This window comes from Podarcis melisellensis, assembly GCF_964234715.1.
Source record: "Podarcis melisellensis genome assembly, chromosome: 17".
In the NCBI taxonomy this organism is placed as follows: domain Eukaryota; kingdom Metazoa; phylum Chordata; class Lepidosauria; order Squamata; family Lacertidae; genus Podarcis; species Podarcis melisellensis.
In genome coordinates, this window is record NC_138534.1 from 8,279,994 (window position 1) to 8,297,145 (window position 17,152).

Consider the following 17,152-nt stretch of genomic DNA (forward strand, 5'->3'; position numbering starts at 1 on the left):
AAGCTCTGGGTCACGTGCATGGGCATAAATAGGTCCCTCGAACCATTTGGACTGCGTCCCATTGGCCAGATTGTACCCAGCATCGAGGGACCTACCACTCAGGTGTTGTGGCTGACCAATCGTACCCACCCACAACACAGGGTGTCAGGTCTCATCGCAATACGTGCCCTCTTTAAGGGAGGACCCGATTTGTCATTTAGTTGTTTAGTCATGTCCGACTCTTCGTGACCCCCTGGACCAGAGCACGCCAGACACTCCTGTCTTCCACTGCCTCCCGCAGTTTGGTCAAACTCATGTTAGTAGCTTAGAGAATACTGTCCAACCATCTCGTCCTCTGTCGTCCCCTTCTCCTTGTGCCCTCAATCTTTCCCAACATCAGGGTCTTTTCCAGAGAGTCTTCTTTTCCCATGAGGTGGCCAAAGATCAAGCTTACTATCTGCTTTGCTTCTCAATATTTTCGGGTTGGCCTCTGTTGTTTCCTCCTACCAATAGCAAACCTACATAAGGAATCTATAAGGGCTCTTGGATACCCCATAAGGGATAAAGGAGCAGGGGTTTTTTCTTATAACACTGTTCTCCCATAACTGTTTAGATAGGGTTTTGGACCCAGTAAATCCAATTGCAGCCCAAGGGGAGATCCATTTGCACTGGTGGAGGAAGAGGGGGTGCGGGGGAGCATACCGCCCCCGGCTGCCCCCCCTCCCCCGTTCTGGGTGCCATGCTCCGGGACACATGCCAGCCACACCGCCGCCTGCTCTCTGCCCCCAGTGCCAGAGCATGAAGCTCCACCACTGTCGATTTGGAGTGGATTTCTTAGCCTTGGGTTACCTATCTGTGCCAAGCTCCTATGGCTACTGTGCAGCTAAGAGCCCCTCTAGTGTCTTGTTGCAGAATTGCACTTAAAATAAACTGCTGGTTTCATATGAATCCTACCACAAACTAACTATCAGTGTGCACGTGGTACTTACTGCTTATGATTTAGCACTTGGGCAAGGCATGTTAGCCAGAAGGAAAGGAGGAATAGGTTCCAATAGTGATGTTCACAATACATTGCACTAAACCTGCAAACACACCTGTGCCACAACGTAAAAGTGAATCACTTTATGGCGGCTGTGCTACTTTTGTTTTGCAAATTCAATACAGTGGTACCTTGGTTCTCAAACGCCTTGATACTCAAATGCCTTGGTTTTCAAACGGCAAAAACCCGGAAGTAAGTGTTCCAGTTTTTGAATGTTTTTCAGAAGCCGAATGTCCGATGCGGCTGTCATCGATTGTTTCCAGGGCGCCTGCACCAATCAGAAGCTGCGCCTTGGTTTTCAAACATTTCGGAAGTCAAACAGACTTCCAGAATGGATTAAGTTTGGCGCTTTTGTTTTTGCTATTTATTTTACTTTTCTGTTTTTGAGGCTTTTTCGGTTCATTCGTTTTTGTGACTGTGTGGAACCCAGTTTAGCTACTGATTGATTGACTGTGTGACTGTGGAAATGGATAAAAGCCCTCATCCAGACAATGACTATCATCAGCGCTGGTAAGGAAAAAAAATAATTTTAATTTTTATCATCTTCGATACTGTCTTTTTTATTTTCTAGTACAGTAAATTGATTATTGCTTTCATTTTATCAATCAGTGGTCTTGTTAAATAGTAAAATTCATGTTAAATTGCTGTTTTAATGGTTGTTTTTAAAAGTCTGGAATAGATTAATCTGTTTTGTACTTTCTATGGGAAAGTGTGCCTTGGTTCTGGAACGCTTTGGTTTTGGAACGGACTTCCGGAACAGATTAAATTTGAGGACCAAGGTACCACTGTATTTAACTTCGAGTTAGAGAAAACCTGAACCCACCTGGCTCATTTTGTGGAGGCCACCGTGTACCGAGCTACCACCTAAAGGGTTAAAGCCACCTAACTGCCACTTTGCCCCACCCATTTCAGGGACTGAGTTTTTGTGTTTTTTGTTTTTAAAGGTTCTGGGGCTCCAGCACCCGTGAACCTCTGGCATCTTTTGCTTCAGAAAACCCTAGCCTTGAATTTGGCAGGATAAATGGCATGTCTCAGACTGGCCCTATGTGAGGGGTGGTATAATGGGGACAGGATGGGTGAGCTGACCCCATCTGCCCCAAATGCTGATGTTGACCATGGCATGCCTGAGGACACAGCCTTTGGTCATAATGTGTTAAACGTGGGGCTGCCTTTAAAAAGTGACCAGGAACTCCAGCAGACCCTCCAAATGTCCTGATTTTCCAGGGATAGTCTCAGATTTACAGAAGCAGCCCCAGTTTCTGACTTGATCCCAGAATGCCCTGCTTTTCCTTAGGTAAAGGTAAAGGGACCCCTGACAGTTAAGTCCAATCGTGACCGACTCTGGGGTTGCGGTGCTCATCTCGCACTATAGGCTGAGGGAGCCGGCGTTTGTCCGCAGACAGCTTCCGGGTCATGTGGCCAGCATGACTAAGCCACTTCTGGCAAACCAGAGCAGCACACGGAAACGCCGTTTACCTTCCCGCCGGAGCGGTACCTATTCATCTACTTGCACTTTGACAAGCTTTCGAACTGCTAGGTTGGCAGGAGTTGGGACCGAGTAACGGGAGCACACCCCGTCGCGGGGATTCGAACCACCAACCTTTTGATCGGCAAGCCCAAGGCTCAGTGGTTTAGACCACAGTGCCACCTGCATCCCTATTTTTATCAGAGAAATGTTGGAGGGTATGGAGTTATCCAACCCTCATGCCATCTGAAGGCAGCCCTGTATAGGGAAGTTTTCTAATGTTTAATATTTTATTATTCTCTTTATAATATGTTGAGATCCACCCAGAGTGGCTGGGGCAACCCAATTAGATGAGCAGGGTATAAATAGTAAAATTATTATTATTATTATTATTATTATTATTATTATTATTATTATTGAATAGGACACCCCTATTTTAGTCAGAGAAATGTTGGAGGGTATGCTCCAGTACGTTCAAAATGCAGTGACCAGACTGCTAAGCAATAAGGTAAAAGGTAAAAAAAAAAAGTAAAAGCAATAACCCTGTTGGGTCAGTTCCATGTTGTTCAGCCTCCTCTTGCCCAGTTCCCAAGCGGATGCTTCCAAAAAGTAGAGCATTAAGGCAATATAGCAGCCACCCGCAGTTACTTCTCCCCAACAGATGTTATTTAGTGGCTTACTGCCATTAATGCAGTAAGATTTCATATAGCCCTCGTGACACTTAGCCATGAGTCATGGATCCACAAATCTGTCTAATCAGCTTGAAAAGGCATCTAAGCTGATGACCATCACTGTATCATGCAGGAGTGAACGCCACAAGTTATCTGCTATTCGAAGAAACACTTTTGTTTGTCTGTGGTGAGTCAGTTGCCTGTCACTGATGTCGATGGCCATGTGTTCTGCTCTCAGTACTGAAGACCTTTTTTGGGGGGTTGTTGTTCCAGGAGGGATTTCAATCAAATACAGTCATACCTTGGAAGTTAAACGTATGTGACAACAGCAGCAAAAATGTTGCATGCCCAGGGATGGAAAGAAGAAAGAACCCCATCGAAAGACGAATGGGTACTGAAACTGATGGATTATGCTGAAATGGCAAAATTGACCGGGAAGATTAAACGCCAAGAGGACAATCAATTTAAAAAAGAATGGATTAACTTTATAGAATATATGAAGGAGCACTACAAACATCTAAAAACATTAGAAGGATTGGACTGGCACTTTTAATATAATATGACAAAGGATATTCAAAAGGAAATTTAATAAACCGGGGAGACAGGTGGGGGGAAGTCCGAGGGCTGGAAGAACCCCCATAAAGATACAGTGGTACCTCGGGTTGCAGACACTTCAGGTTACAGACTCCGCAAACCCAGAATTAGTACCTTGGGTTAAGAACTTTGCTTCAGGATGAGAACAGAAATCGTGTGGTGGTGGTGAAGCGGGAGGCCCCATTAGCTAAAGTGGTACCTCAGGTTAAGAACAGTTTCAGGTTAAGAACGGACCTCCAGAACGAATTAAGTTCTTAACCCTATGTACCACTGTACTGACATTGTTTGTGGACTAATGCAAATAATAATGCATGTAAAAACTTTTAAAATAAAATTTATTTAAAAAAGAACAGAATCCCACCTGGCCTACTGCTGCCACAGGGTCTGCACTAGTAACAGTAATACTGATCATTGCTGTCATTATAATACCTAATATAGCTTTCATGAATGCAAGTAAAACATTAATGTGTACACAGGGATAAACTCACCACCACTGCTGCTAGCCTGATGGAGCCTCTCAAGGCTCCTTCCTAGTATTTTAAACTTTCAAAACTGGAGGACTTTCAAAAGTCAGTCTCAAGACCAGAATCACCATTGTGGCAACTGTAGATCTCTGGCTTACCTGCTGTGAACTCAGGATTAGTTCCATAATTTCTATACTATCCACACCTGCCCTGCTAGGAGACAACAGGCCCAGCTTTGTGACAAACCGTACCACTTCAGATTGCCGGCAGAAGCTCACATGAGGAAATGTTCCTCCAGAGACAAGAAGTTCACTGCAAGTAGAAAACCAGCTTGTCAAGAAAAGGCTTAGGCTAAAACTGCGCTGTCTCTGATATGCACATTCTTTTGCAAGGGGGTGGCAGAAATATTACTTACCGTATTTTTTGCTCTATAAGACGCACCAGACCATAAGACGCACCTAGTTTTTGGAGGAGGAAAACAAGAAAAAAAATATATTCTGAATCTCAGAAGCCAGAACAGCAAGAGGGATCGCTGTGCAGTGAAAGCAGCAATCCCTCTTGCTGTTCTGGCTTCTGGGATAGCTGCACAGCCTGCATTCGCTCCATAAGACGCACACACATTTCCCCTTACTTTTCAGGAGGAAAAAAGTGAGTCTTATAGAGCAAAAAATACGGTATTTTTTATTTGGAAGGAACATTTAGTTATATGAACCTGCACCTGTAGCATCAAACAATATAGCCCAGATTCAACTTTATCATCTCATTTGTTTTATTTTATTTGGTCACGGGAATTATTTGCAGGAATATTCTGGTGACTCCCCCCCAAAAAAAAACACAATCTCATGAGGAACGTGACTGACCCATCTTTGCTTAATGGAACTTCCCAGCTGCTCTAAATCAAGAAAAGAATCCGTCTTTAGTGAATCCCATGACAAAGAAGAGGAACAAAGTTTTCTGTGCTCAAACCGCACCGTTTTCTTTTCTTTTTCTTTCCTAAACTTAGTGGTGGGTGTATGACGGTGAAAAGAGACAGGCTGAAAGTTGGTGGCTTTCCCCACATCTTCTTTGCTGTGACCACTAATCTATCACCTGCTGGTGGAAATTGGAGCGGCAGCCCCCAAATTCGGAGAGGGAAACTTGTCTCGCATTGCAAAGGATTCCAGGAGGCAGTCTTGGTTTTGGTGACTAGTTTCTGCCCTGGCTTGCTGTCCGCTGCAAACTATGAGCTGTGATGGCTGAAGAGATCTTTCATGATGATTTGTTCTCCTCAGCCCAGCAGGGATGTGAGCCCCAGGACCTACTGGTGGCTTTTATACCCTTGCTGGTCCTCCTCCAGTTTAAGCTCCAGGTGAAGAATGGACCCTTAGCATTATGATGCCCGCTGTTTGGACCTTAATAATAATAATAATAATAATAATAATAATAATAATAATAATATATTATTTATACCCCACCCATCTGGCTGGGTTTCCCCAGCCACTCTGGGCGGCTTCCAACAAAGCACTAAAATACAATAACCTATTAAACATTAAAAGCTTCCCTAAACAGGGCTGCCTTCAGATGTCTTCTAAAAGTTGGTAGTTATTTTTCTCTTTGACATCTGGTGGGAGGACGTTCCACAGGGCGGGTGCCACTACCGAGAAGGCCCTCTGCTTGGTTTCCTGTTACCTCACTTCTTGCAGTGAGGGAACCACCAGAAGGCCCTCAGCGCTGGACCTCAGTGTCCAGGCTGAATGATGGGGATGGAGAGGCTCCTTCAGGTACAGTGGGCCGAGGCCATTTAGCGCTTTAAAGGTCAGCACTGTGCACTATAACAAGACTACCGAGAAGGCCCTCTGCCTGGTTCTCTGTAACTTGGCTTCTCGTAGCAAGGGAACTACCAGAAGGCCCTCGGCACTGGACCTCAGTGTCCGGGCAGAACGACGGAGGTGGAGACGCTCCTCCAGCTCCAAATCCTTGGACTCAGCTGTCTCTGCCAGGAGAAGCAGTTCAGCAGCAATAGCAGAAATGTCCTCCACCTCTGCTTTCTAAGTAGAATCCATATTGGAAAGATCTATCTTTCTCTAACAGTGAACTCAGTTGCTGTGTGCTGGCAGGACTGTAACCAAACAGGAACCTGTGAAACAAGAAGTTGTTAGTAGGTTCAGAAGAAGCTCAGTGTTTACAGGAGTACAGTGATACCTCGGGTTATGAATTGAACTTAATTCGTTCCAGAGGTCCGTTCTTAACCCGAAACCATTCTAAACCTGAAGCACACTTTCGCTAATGAGGACTCCCACTGCCGCCGCGCCACGGTTTTCGTTCTCATCCTGGGGCAAAGTTTGTAATCCAAGGTACTACTTCTGGGTTAGCAGAGTTTGTAACCCGAAGCATTTGTAACCTGAGGTGTTTGTAACCCAAGGTTAAACCACAGAGCCTAGGACTTGCCGATCAGAAGGTCGGCGGTTCGAATCCCCGCGACAGGGTGAGCTCCTGTTGTTCTGTCCCAGTTCCTGCCAACCTAGCAGTTTGGAAGCATGTTAAAGTGCAAGTACAGTGGTGCTCCGCAAGACGAACACCTCGCAAGACGGAAAACCCGCTAGACGAAAGGGTTTTCCGTTTTGGAGGCGCTTCGCAAAACGAATTTCCCTATGGGGTTGCTTCGCAAGACGAAAAAATCTTGTGTCCCCCCGCAGGTTCCCCCCCCCCGCTTTTTCCGCCCTTTTCTTAAGCTGCTAAGCTGCTTGTCAGCTGTTCCGCTGATAAGCCGCTTAACAGCTGATCGCTGGAAGCCGCTTGACAGCTGTAGCGCTAATCCGCTAATCTGTCAATGGGCTTGCTTCGCAAGACGAAAAAACCACTAGACGAAGAGAATCGCGGAACGAATTCTTTTCGTCTAGCGAGGCACCACTGTAGATAAATAGGTACCGCTCCGGCGGGAAGGTAAACGGCTTTTCCATGCGCTGCTCTGGTTCGCCAGAAGCGGCTACGCCTGCTCCCTCAACCAATAAAGCGAGATGAGCGCTGCAACCCCAGAGTCGGTCACGACTGGACCTAATGGTCAGGGGCCCCTTTACCTACCACTGTACCAAGAAATGGTTAGAAGAGGAAGAAAAACTAAGGGGAAAAACTCTCTCCCCAAAAAACACTGCTTAGGGAAGACTGAGGGTTAATCCACATTTCCTCTTGTCCCTCTGCTTTCCCCCAGAGAAAAGAGCTCTTTAGCACTCAATTGGAGCAAACAGCGATCAGTTTTTCCGCAGACTATATTACTGTGCTATCATTGCAGCTCTTGCGCAGCCATCCCAGTACTTGTGGATGCCAAGACAGCCTTCCTTTTCTTGCTAATTTTTCAAAGGACGCCTCACCAGCACAGTTTGGGAATCACTGATATAGAGACTTTTTCTGTATCTTCTACCCTCCTAATCTTTGCTGGGAATTAACTTCTTTTTGGGACGCTGGTGGCGCTGTGGGTTAAACCACAGAGTCTAGGGCTTGCCAATCAGAAGGTTGGCGGTTCGAATCCCCGCGATGAGGTGAGTTCCCATTGCTCGGTCCCTGCTCCCGCCAACCTAGCAGCACATCAAGTGCAAGTAGATAAATAGGTACCACTCCGGCAGGAAGGTAAACGACGTTTCCGTGCACTGCTCTGGTTCGCCAGAAGCGGCTTAGTCATGCTGGCCACATGACCTGGAAGCTGTACACCAGCTCCCTTGGCCAATAAAGCGAGATGAGCACCGCAACCCCAGAGTCATCCATGACTAGACCCAATGGTCAAGGGTCCCTTTACCTTTACCTTACAAGAATTTTTGAGTTTTGGAGCTTTTTTTACAGCACAATTTAGCCCCACTTTTCGCCATTTCCGGATGACTCTTTGGATTCCTTCCAACTCTATGATTCTAATATTTTTAGGCCATAAGCAATCCTGTCCATGTCTACTCAGAAGTTGGTCCTGCTGAATTCATTCGGACTTGCTCTCATGCATGCAAGTAAGTGTGTTTAGTATTGTGGCCTTAACTTACAACTCCTAAGCAAATTTCCTTGGAAGTGCGTCCCATGGAGTTAAAGGGGGCTTACCCCAGAAAAGGATTACATCCCAGGTCACTTTCCAGGATGACTGAAAATGCACATGAATAGCACCCCTTGTTTGGCTCAGCCCTGATTGTCACTCTGAGTTAAGTTGGCCTCAGGCACTCTAATGGTTTGTGGCTGTTCCTACTGCATGCGACTCTGAGCAAACTTCATGCAAACCCTGACCTACATTGAGGTTTGCTAGTAGCACCGTTTGCAGTGGGCAATGATAAAAACACACTCCTCTCTGAAATGCTCAGGTTCCTGAACCTCCAAAAGAAACAAGTGTATACATTTTTGACCTTTAAAGCCCTATGCGGCCTAGGCCCCTCGTACCTATGGGACCGCCTCTCCTGGTATGCCCCACAGAGGACCTTAAGGTCCATAAATAGAAATACTTTGGAGGTCCCAAGCCTCAAGGAGATTAGATTAGTTTCAACTAGGGCCAGGGCCTTTTCAGCACTGGCCCCGAAGTGGTGGAACGCTCTGTCACAAGAGACTAGGGCCCTGCGGGATTTGACATCTTTCCTCAGGGCCTGCAAGATGGAGCTGTTCCGCCTGGCCTTCAGCTTAAACTCACTCTGACCCCTTATATGGGATTTGGTGTATAAATCTTCCCTTGGCTTTTTTGCTGGCCAATGTAGGACCAGCATGGATAGCTGGCTCGGGTGAATATCTGATGTTTCCTCCCTTTATGGTCTTGATTTATGGGCTACTGCTAAAATGAGGCTGCATTTTAAGCTGTATTTTAAGCTGTATTTTAATTAACTGTTTGTTTGTTTGTTTGTTTGTTGTTGTTGTTGCTATTACATTTTATTGTAATTAATATTTGGTGTTAGCTTCCCTGAGACCAGCCCTGGCCGTGGAGGGCGGGGATATAAATACTATTATTATTATTATTATTGTAATTCATGCAGTAAAGGGCAGTAAAGTCTTGAAGAAAACTTAATTTTGACCCAGCATAAGGGCAAATTCCATGTTAGGAACCATGCTCTATTCTGTCTTGGTCAGACCCCATCTGGGATATTGTTTCCTGCTCTGTGCACCATAGTTTAAGAAGGATATTGACAAGCTCAAACATGTGCAGAGGAGAGCAACCAAGATGACCAAAGGCTTTGAAACCAAGCCTTATGAGGAATAGTTGAAGAAGGTGGGTATGTTTAGTCTGAAAAAGAGGAGATATTGTTACAAAAGTTGGGCACCCCTTCCCACAATCTGTCATACTGTGGCCAGATTCCAGGGGGTTCTAGGTGCTTACCCAAGGTCTGTGTTCCTTTGAGAATCAAGACGCAGTGGAGATTGTTGTAGCTTTAAGAAATCTGAAATATTCACATAATTACACCTGAGTTTGGATTTTTATTTTTTTAAAAAAATATGATTTTCAATCTTATACATGTCAATAATTTTACAATCATCTTAACATTTCAAAACTCGACTTCCTTTCCTACTCTTTCTGCAGTTCCTTAAATTTATTTTTTTATATTTTCTGCATATTCCAAATTAACTTAACTTAAACATTCATTCATCTACTTTAAATGTATACTCTTATAAAACTGCAGGTTATTACAGTAATCCTGCCAATGTTCTTATCTGTTTACAGTTTGCTTGTAAATATTCAACAAACCCTATCCATTCTTTTATAAAAAGTCTGTTATCTTGATTTCATATTTTTCTGGTAAGTTTCGCCATTACGGCGTATTCCATCGGGTTTTGTATCCATTCTTCTTTCACTGGGACTTCTTCTTCTTTCCATTTTTCGGCAAATAACATTCTTTCCATTGTAGTCGCATACATGAATAAACTTCTATACAGTTTAGATAGTTCTGTCCCTATAATTAACAAAAGGAAAGCTTCTGGGTTGTTGTTTTTTACAAATGTTATTTTAAACATCTTTTTCAATTCATTGTATATCATTTCCCCGTAAACTCTGAGTTTGGATTAAGGGAATTGCAGCATGGTCATCTCAAGGTGTTTATTCCCCACAGCAGTGCAGTGTTGGAGTCCAAGGTGTTATGTACTGAGGTTCTCACCCTGGGCCAGCAGGGGGATACTGTAGATAGTTTTCCCTCAGGTCCGCATATGCAAATAAGGAATTGAAAGTGACGTTCTGTGATTGGATAGTTACAGAAAGTTGTTACTGTTGCTTTGTAGTTGAGCTCTATATAAGCAGGTTGGCTGAACCCTTCAGTTCAGTTCTGTTCTGGCCTGGGAATAAACAAGAGCTGTCTGAAGAATTGCTGTGTCATCTGATACGTTCACCCACAACTTAACACAAGGCATCTTTCCCAACCTGTCTTCAGCCAGCCTGTCTTCCCCCTATTTTCTTGCCACCTCACACCCAGTTACCCTGTGTCAGGGATTATGTTCAGGAGAGCTGCACTGAGAAGGAATGGTGGGAGCCACCCCTCCCCCAATCCTGAATCTTCCCAGGAGCAGGAGGACAGTATAGATTTGGAACAGTGGTTTGCAGAGGGGCATAGTTCAGGAGGCAGAAGCTGGGAAATACTGGATGGGGAATAGCTAGCAGAAGAAACACTGGAAGAGAGAGAGTTTACAGATTCACAGCCTCTTGATAGTATTCACACACACCCTTCTCCAAAGTCTCTGGATAGTCTTCAGCCCTGTTCTCCACTCTGGGCGCCTTCCAACATATATAAAAACATAATAAAACATTAAACATTTTAAAAAAACATTCCCTATACAGGATTGCCTTTAGACAGCTCAGGGATCAGGTAACTCCATACCTTCCAACATTTCTCCAATGAAAATAGGGATACTTAAGGAAAAGCAAGACATTTTGGGGTCAAATCAGAAACCGGGACGGCTTCTCTAAATCAGGGACATTCCTGGAAAATAGGGACACTTGGAAGATCTGTGAACTATCTAGTCTGTAGGGCTATCTAATTTTGACTCAAAAGAGACAAGGTTTTGTGAGAAGTTTTCTTGGGGGGAAGGTTGTCCCCTTGCCCTTAATATGAAAAGAGATTATATGCAGCTGTTAGCGCTTCAAGAGAGCAGGCAGAGCAGCTGCTGTATATAGATTTGGTAGGATTGGAAAGTAAGAATAAATGAGCATGGAAGACTTATGGGGACTTTTCTCTCTAAATTACGCAAAGATTAGAAAGTTGCTTTAGAAACCTCTTTCCCCAACACATGTATGCACATGGTAGTAATTAGTGCTTCATTGCCCTAAAATACACATATTCTCATCAGGCTGATGATGTGGGGATTACTTGGCCCCCTGAGTAAACTTTGTGGGTTTTCTCAGAGCTCTTGGATAAGGACTTGGACTCTGATATGACGAGGGGAGGTTGCCATTGACAAAAGGGAGTGAAAACAGCCTGTGATATGGAAGAGAATTGGGCTTTTCCAAATAAGTAAAATATATACAAAAGTGAGAAAAGCAGCTCTGTTACCACTGGAAACAAAAGTTGAGACTTAAACAACCTAGATCTCAGACATTTCTCAGATGGCAAATGAGGCCCTAAATCAGGGCCATCTTAAGCATATCCAGCGCCGTGGTGCGGAGATCCTTCTGGCGCCCCAATCCCCATTTCCCAGAGTTGTTGACCTTTTCCCAAGCCTCTGTGGGGATCGCTCTCCTCCCGCGGAGGCTTGGGAGGCAAGCTGCATGCCCGCCAGCCATATGGTTGACGGGACGCAGCTGGCGGGGGTGCAGGAGGGAAAGGGGAGGCCGCCGGCAAAGCCGCGCAGCTCCCCCACTCGCTGGGGCGCCCCTGAGAGGCCGGCGCCCTGGCGCAACGCACCACTAAGCCCAATGGGAAAGACGGCTGTGCCCTAAATGTAAGCCCAAGTGATCAGTCAGAGAGACAACTCCTGCAAATGGCAGCTGATGATCTGGAACTGAAATGGGACGAGTTTTCTGAGAATTTCCGCTTGAGAAGCCTTCTGGAGAAAGTAGAGGGAGGGCCCACAGTGGTGTAGTGGTTAAGAGCGGTGGACTCGTAATCTGGTGAACCGGGTTCGCGTCTCCTCTCCTCCGCATGCAGCCGCTGGGTGACCTTGGGCCAGTCACACTTCTCTGAAGTCTCTCAGCCTCACTCACCTCACAGAGTGTTTGTTGTGGGGTAGGAAGGGAAAGGAGACTGTCACCTGAGACAGCAGGTGACAACAGGCAGCCAGATCAGCTGCCCCCGTGGATCCTGCTGCGCAAGGTGGTCATTTCACCTTGCCTCACCCAGACCTGCTTGGGAACCAGCACCAATATGGAATCTCTTCTTCCAGGGATCTGTGCAGCTTCACAGGAAGTCATGCTCCAGTTGAGGTTGCCTTCTACCACATGTCTCCATGCATCCGATGGTGCTGCTTCAGTGCTAAAGGTAAAGGTAAAGGGACCCCTGACCATTAGGTCCAGTTGTGACCGACTCTGGGGTTGCGGCGCTCATCTCGCTTTACTGGCCGAGGGAGCCGGCGTACAGCTTCCGGGTCATGTGGCCAGCATGACTAAGCCGCTTCTGGTGAACCAGAGCAGCGCACAGAAATGCCATTTACCTTCCCGCCGGAGTGGTACCTATTTATCTACTTGCACTTTGACGTGCTTTTGAATTGCTAGGTTGGCAGGATCAGGGACTGAGCCACTTGAGCTCACCCCGCCACGGGGATTCGAACCGCCGACCTTCTGATCGGCAAGTCCTAGGCTCTGTGGTTTAACCCACAGCCTGCGTCCCTTTCCTTCAGTGCTGTTGTTGTTGTTGTTGTTGTTTAGTCGTTTAGTCGTGTCCGACTCTTCGTGACCCCATGGACCAGAGAACGCCAGGCACCTCTGTCCTCCACTGCTTCCCGCAGTTTGGTCAAACTCATGCTGGTAACCTCGAAAACACTATCCAACCATCTCGTCCTCTGTCACCCCCTTCTCCTTGTGCCCTCCATCTTTCCCAACATCAGGGTCTTTTCCAGGGAGTCTTCTCTTCTCATGAGGTGGCCAAAGTACTGGAGCCTCAGCTTCACGATCTGTCCTTCCAGTGAGCACTCAGGGCTGATTTCCTTCAGAATGGATAGGTTTGATCTCCTTGCAGTCCATGGGACTCTCAAGAGTCTCCTCCAGCACCACAATCCAAAAGCATCAATTCTTCGGCGATCAGCCTTCTTTATGGTCCAGCTCCCACTTCCATACATCACTACTGGGAAAACCAGAGCTTTAACTATACGGACCTTTGTCGGCAAGGTGATGTCTCTACTTCTCAAGATGCAGTCTAGGCCTGTCATTGCTTCAGTGCTACAGGATGCCTAATTTCAGCATAGCTTCCAAGAATGCAAGCAGCTCTTCACCTACCCGGCAGCCCCCGCTTGAAGCATCTCCAGCCAAGCGTTGCTTACAGGCCACAGGAAATCCTCTTCATGATGCTAACAAGCCCCCTCCAGTGCGGTTTGGCTGAGAGGAAGCCTGCACGAGGCACAGCAGAAGCGACATGAGCTGGGCTGTTAGCACCCAGGGTATCTAGAGCTTTCTGTGCCGCAGAGTTTCGTATGACTCCTCAAGTGACCCAAATGTTCCTTTCTGCTTTCTATACAACCCGTAGCTGTACAGATGCCCCACAAAGCCCTTACTGTTTATGGAGTGTCCATAACAATGTAATACAGAAAGCAGTAAGCCACACAAACCCCTCGCCCTCCTTTGCTGACTCAACTAGTACAGCATGTAAGCTTCCTTTGGGCATTGAGTCTGGGCTTGTTGTGTCCGACTCTTTGTGACCCCATGGACCAGAGCACGCCAGGCACTTCTGTCTTCCACTGCCTCCCGCAGTTTGGTTAGACTCATGTTTGTAGCTTCGAAGACACTATCCAACCATCTCATCCTCTGTCGTCCCCTTCTCCTTGTGCCCTCCATCTTTCCCAACATCAGGGTCTTTTTCAGGGAGTCTTCTCTTCTCACGAGGTGGCCAAAGTATTGGAGCCTCAGCTTCACAATCTGTCCTTCCAGTGAGCACTCAGGGCTGATTTCCTTAAGAATGGATCGGTTTGTTCTTCTTGCAGTCCATGGGACTCTCAAGAGTCTCCTCCAGCACCATAATTCAAAAGCATCAATTCTTCGGCGATCTGCCTTCTTTATGGTCCAGCTCTCATTTCCATACATCACTACTGGGAAAACCATAGCTTTTACTATACGGACCTTTGTTGGCAAGGTGATGTCTCTACTTGAGTCTGGGCAAGTGAGGGCAAAAAGTGTTTAGCTAGCCATGCCCCCACTTCGCTGGCAAATTGTGAGGATGCAGAATTAATGCTGATAAAATGTAGTAGTGAACCTTTTATTGGCATCATATACAACATCCAAAACAAATCAATACAGAATCACCACTTCCCCAGTGGCACAAAACATTTACTAAAAGAAAGGAGGCAGAGCAGTCTATCGTCACATCTCTTGGTCTCCAGGGAGATCAGACATCTGCAGTGTATTTTGATGACAAAAAACCAAATAGAGATATTTGGCCACTAACATGGTGAGCTCCTGATCGTTCCCCAGTAATAGAAAATATATGACCTCTGACTCTGGTTTCCATTTGGGGATACAGAGTTGATCTAGAAATTGCTGGCGGAGATCAGCATATAATTTACAATTGAGAACCATATGTGTAAGGGTTTCCACCAGGTGGTCTTCACATGGCCAAGTTCTTTCTCCTTCCACTTTGCCTGAGAACCTTCCCCAAAGGAGGTTTGATGGATTTGAATTAAACCTGGCCAGCGAAAATGCCCTTCTTTCTTGAGGGTTAAGCAGAAATGATAAAATGGAAATGTTGGATGAAAATTAATGTTGTTGTTGTTGTTGTTGTTGTTAATTGAATTTATATACCACTTTATACCCGGGGGTCTCAGGGCGGTTCACAGAAAAGATCACAATATATAGGAACAATAACCCAATAACACCCCCACCCCAAAGGAGCCACATTTTAAAAGGGTATAGGATGTGAATCAGACCAACCAAAGGCCTGGTTAAAAAGGAACGTTTTTGCCTGGCGCCTAAAGGTGTATAATGAAGGCACCATGCAAACTTCACTGGGGAGAGCATTCCACAGATGGGGAGCCACTGCAGAGAAGGCCCTGTTCTCGTGTTGCCACCCTCCACACCTCTTGAGTAATGCAAGCAATGGAAGCCGCTGTCTGAACAGTTTGCTCTTTCTCTTGGAACATGAGTCATTCGGGCAGCTCTCTGCTCACCTGTAGCTGCTGCAAGCATCATGGCTAGGCTTCAATCACCTCATATGGTACGGCAAGTGTGGTGCTGCCCTCTGGCAACTGTGCCGAACAGACTCAGAAGTGGGCAGAGCTCCCCCGCATATTTGCATGGTGGTCCGACCCTGCCACCTCCCTAATTTCCCAGATCCGATAAGGTTTGGGGTTATCTAGCAACTGTGCAGCTGAGGTGCCCAGAGAAAATGGCCATGCAGGGCTGAAATGACAATTCCCCACCACCACCACCTGATTGCTTTTTCTAGAGCAGAAAAGGCAAGAGGAGTGTGTGTGCTTTATGGCACTGCTTATAATAAATAATAATAATAATAATAATAATAATAATAATAATAATATTTTATTTGTATCCCACCCGCCCCGGCCGAGGCCAGGCTCAGAGCAGCTAATATCATAAAAACAACATAATATGCACAAAAACAGACATCAATTAATTAAAATACATCTTAAAATTGATTCAAACAAGTTAAAATCTCGGCAGGTGGCAATTATCAGGTTAGAATTGAGAGTGGTTAATACTTGCCAGGGCCAACTGTTTCCACGGATCATACAAGGACCTGTGGGCGGGTTGGGGGCCTCCTTTGGGCTCGTTTTATACAAAGGAAAGTAAGCCAAACCGCATCCTGTCCAAAGTCCTGGTGGAACAGCTCTGTCTTGCAGGCCCTGGGGAAAGATGTCAAATTCTGTACTCAGGGTGACCCAATGCAGGGAATCCTCTCCTTGCCAGTGGCGTAGCGTGGGGGGTGCAGGGGGGGCCGGCCGCACCGGGCACAACATCTGGGGGTTAGGGTTAGGGGGCGCAAATCCACGGGTTAGGGGGCGCAAATCCATGGGTTAGGGGGCGCAAATTACTTGCCTTGCCCCGGGTGCTGACAACCCACGCTACGCCACTGCTCCCTGCCCACCTTTCACTTGGGAAAATCCAGTGTGGTCTGGGTTGAGACAGGCTCAGAGGGAAAGAGGGTGGGGCAAAAACAACAACATCTGGGGAACTTTGCCAGCAATGAAGACCCGCTAAAAAAAAACATCAGGGCTTGGACTATGAGGCTCCACCGCAGGAACTCATTTTGCCAGCAGTTCTTCAGACTTCTACCCATAAGATTCAGTAGAAGCAGTTCCCCTAACCTGCTTTGCTACAGGAGTCAGGCAAGGTCTCTTTCATTAAGGAGGCCTCTCCCCAGGGCTGGATTGAGGTTTGATGTGGCCCTAAGCTACTGAAGGTAATGGGGCCCTTTATATGTCCAGCTGTCCTTTGTCAACAACAAATTGCTGCTGTTTTTTGTGTTTAATATATGCTATATGGTCATTAAAAGGTATCTAAAGCCATTTGCACATAACAAAATATGTATTTTATCAAAGTAATTGTTGAACTGAAATACAATTTATTTGTTTTTTATCTTATATTTTGGAAATGTACATTTTTTCCCCTTTGAATTTTTTTGGGGCCCCAAGAGAGTGAGGCCCTAAGCTATACAGTGGTACCTCGGGTTAATAACTTAATTCGTTCTGGAGGTCTGTTCTTAACCTGAAACTGTTCTTAACCTGAGGTACCACTTTAGCTAATGGGGCCTCCCGCTGCCGGCGCGCAGTCGCAGCGCAATTTCTGTTCTCATCCTGAAGCAAAGTTCTTAACCCGAGGTACTATTTCTGGGTTAGCGGAGTCTGTAACCTGAAGCGTCTGTAACCC

General features: G+C 46.1%; 1 long non-coding RNA gene across 1 annotated transcript; it reads right to left on the reverse strand.

Annotated features, from left to right (window-relative positions):
• Positions 1 to 15,789: 15,789 nt before the first annotated feature.
• LOC309360479 lies at positions 15,790 to 16,855 on the reverse strand. Its single transcript, XR_014164189.1, has 2 exons — positions 16,357 to 16,855; positions 15,790 to 16,179 (listed from the first exon to the last, which is right to left on the reverse strand). It is a non-coding gene; the product is annotated as an uncharacterized lncRNA (long non-coding RNA).
• Positions 16,856 to 17,152: the final 297 nt, after the last annotated feature.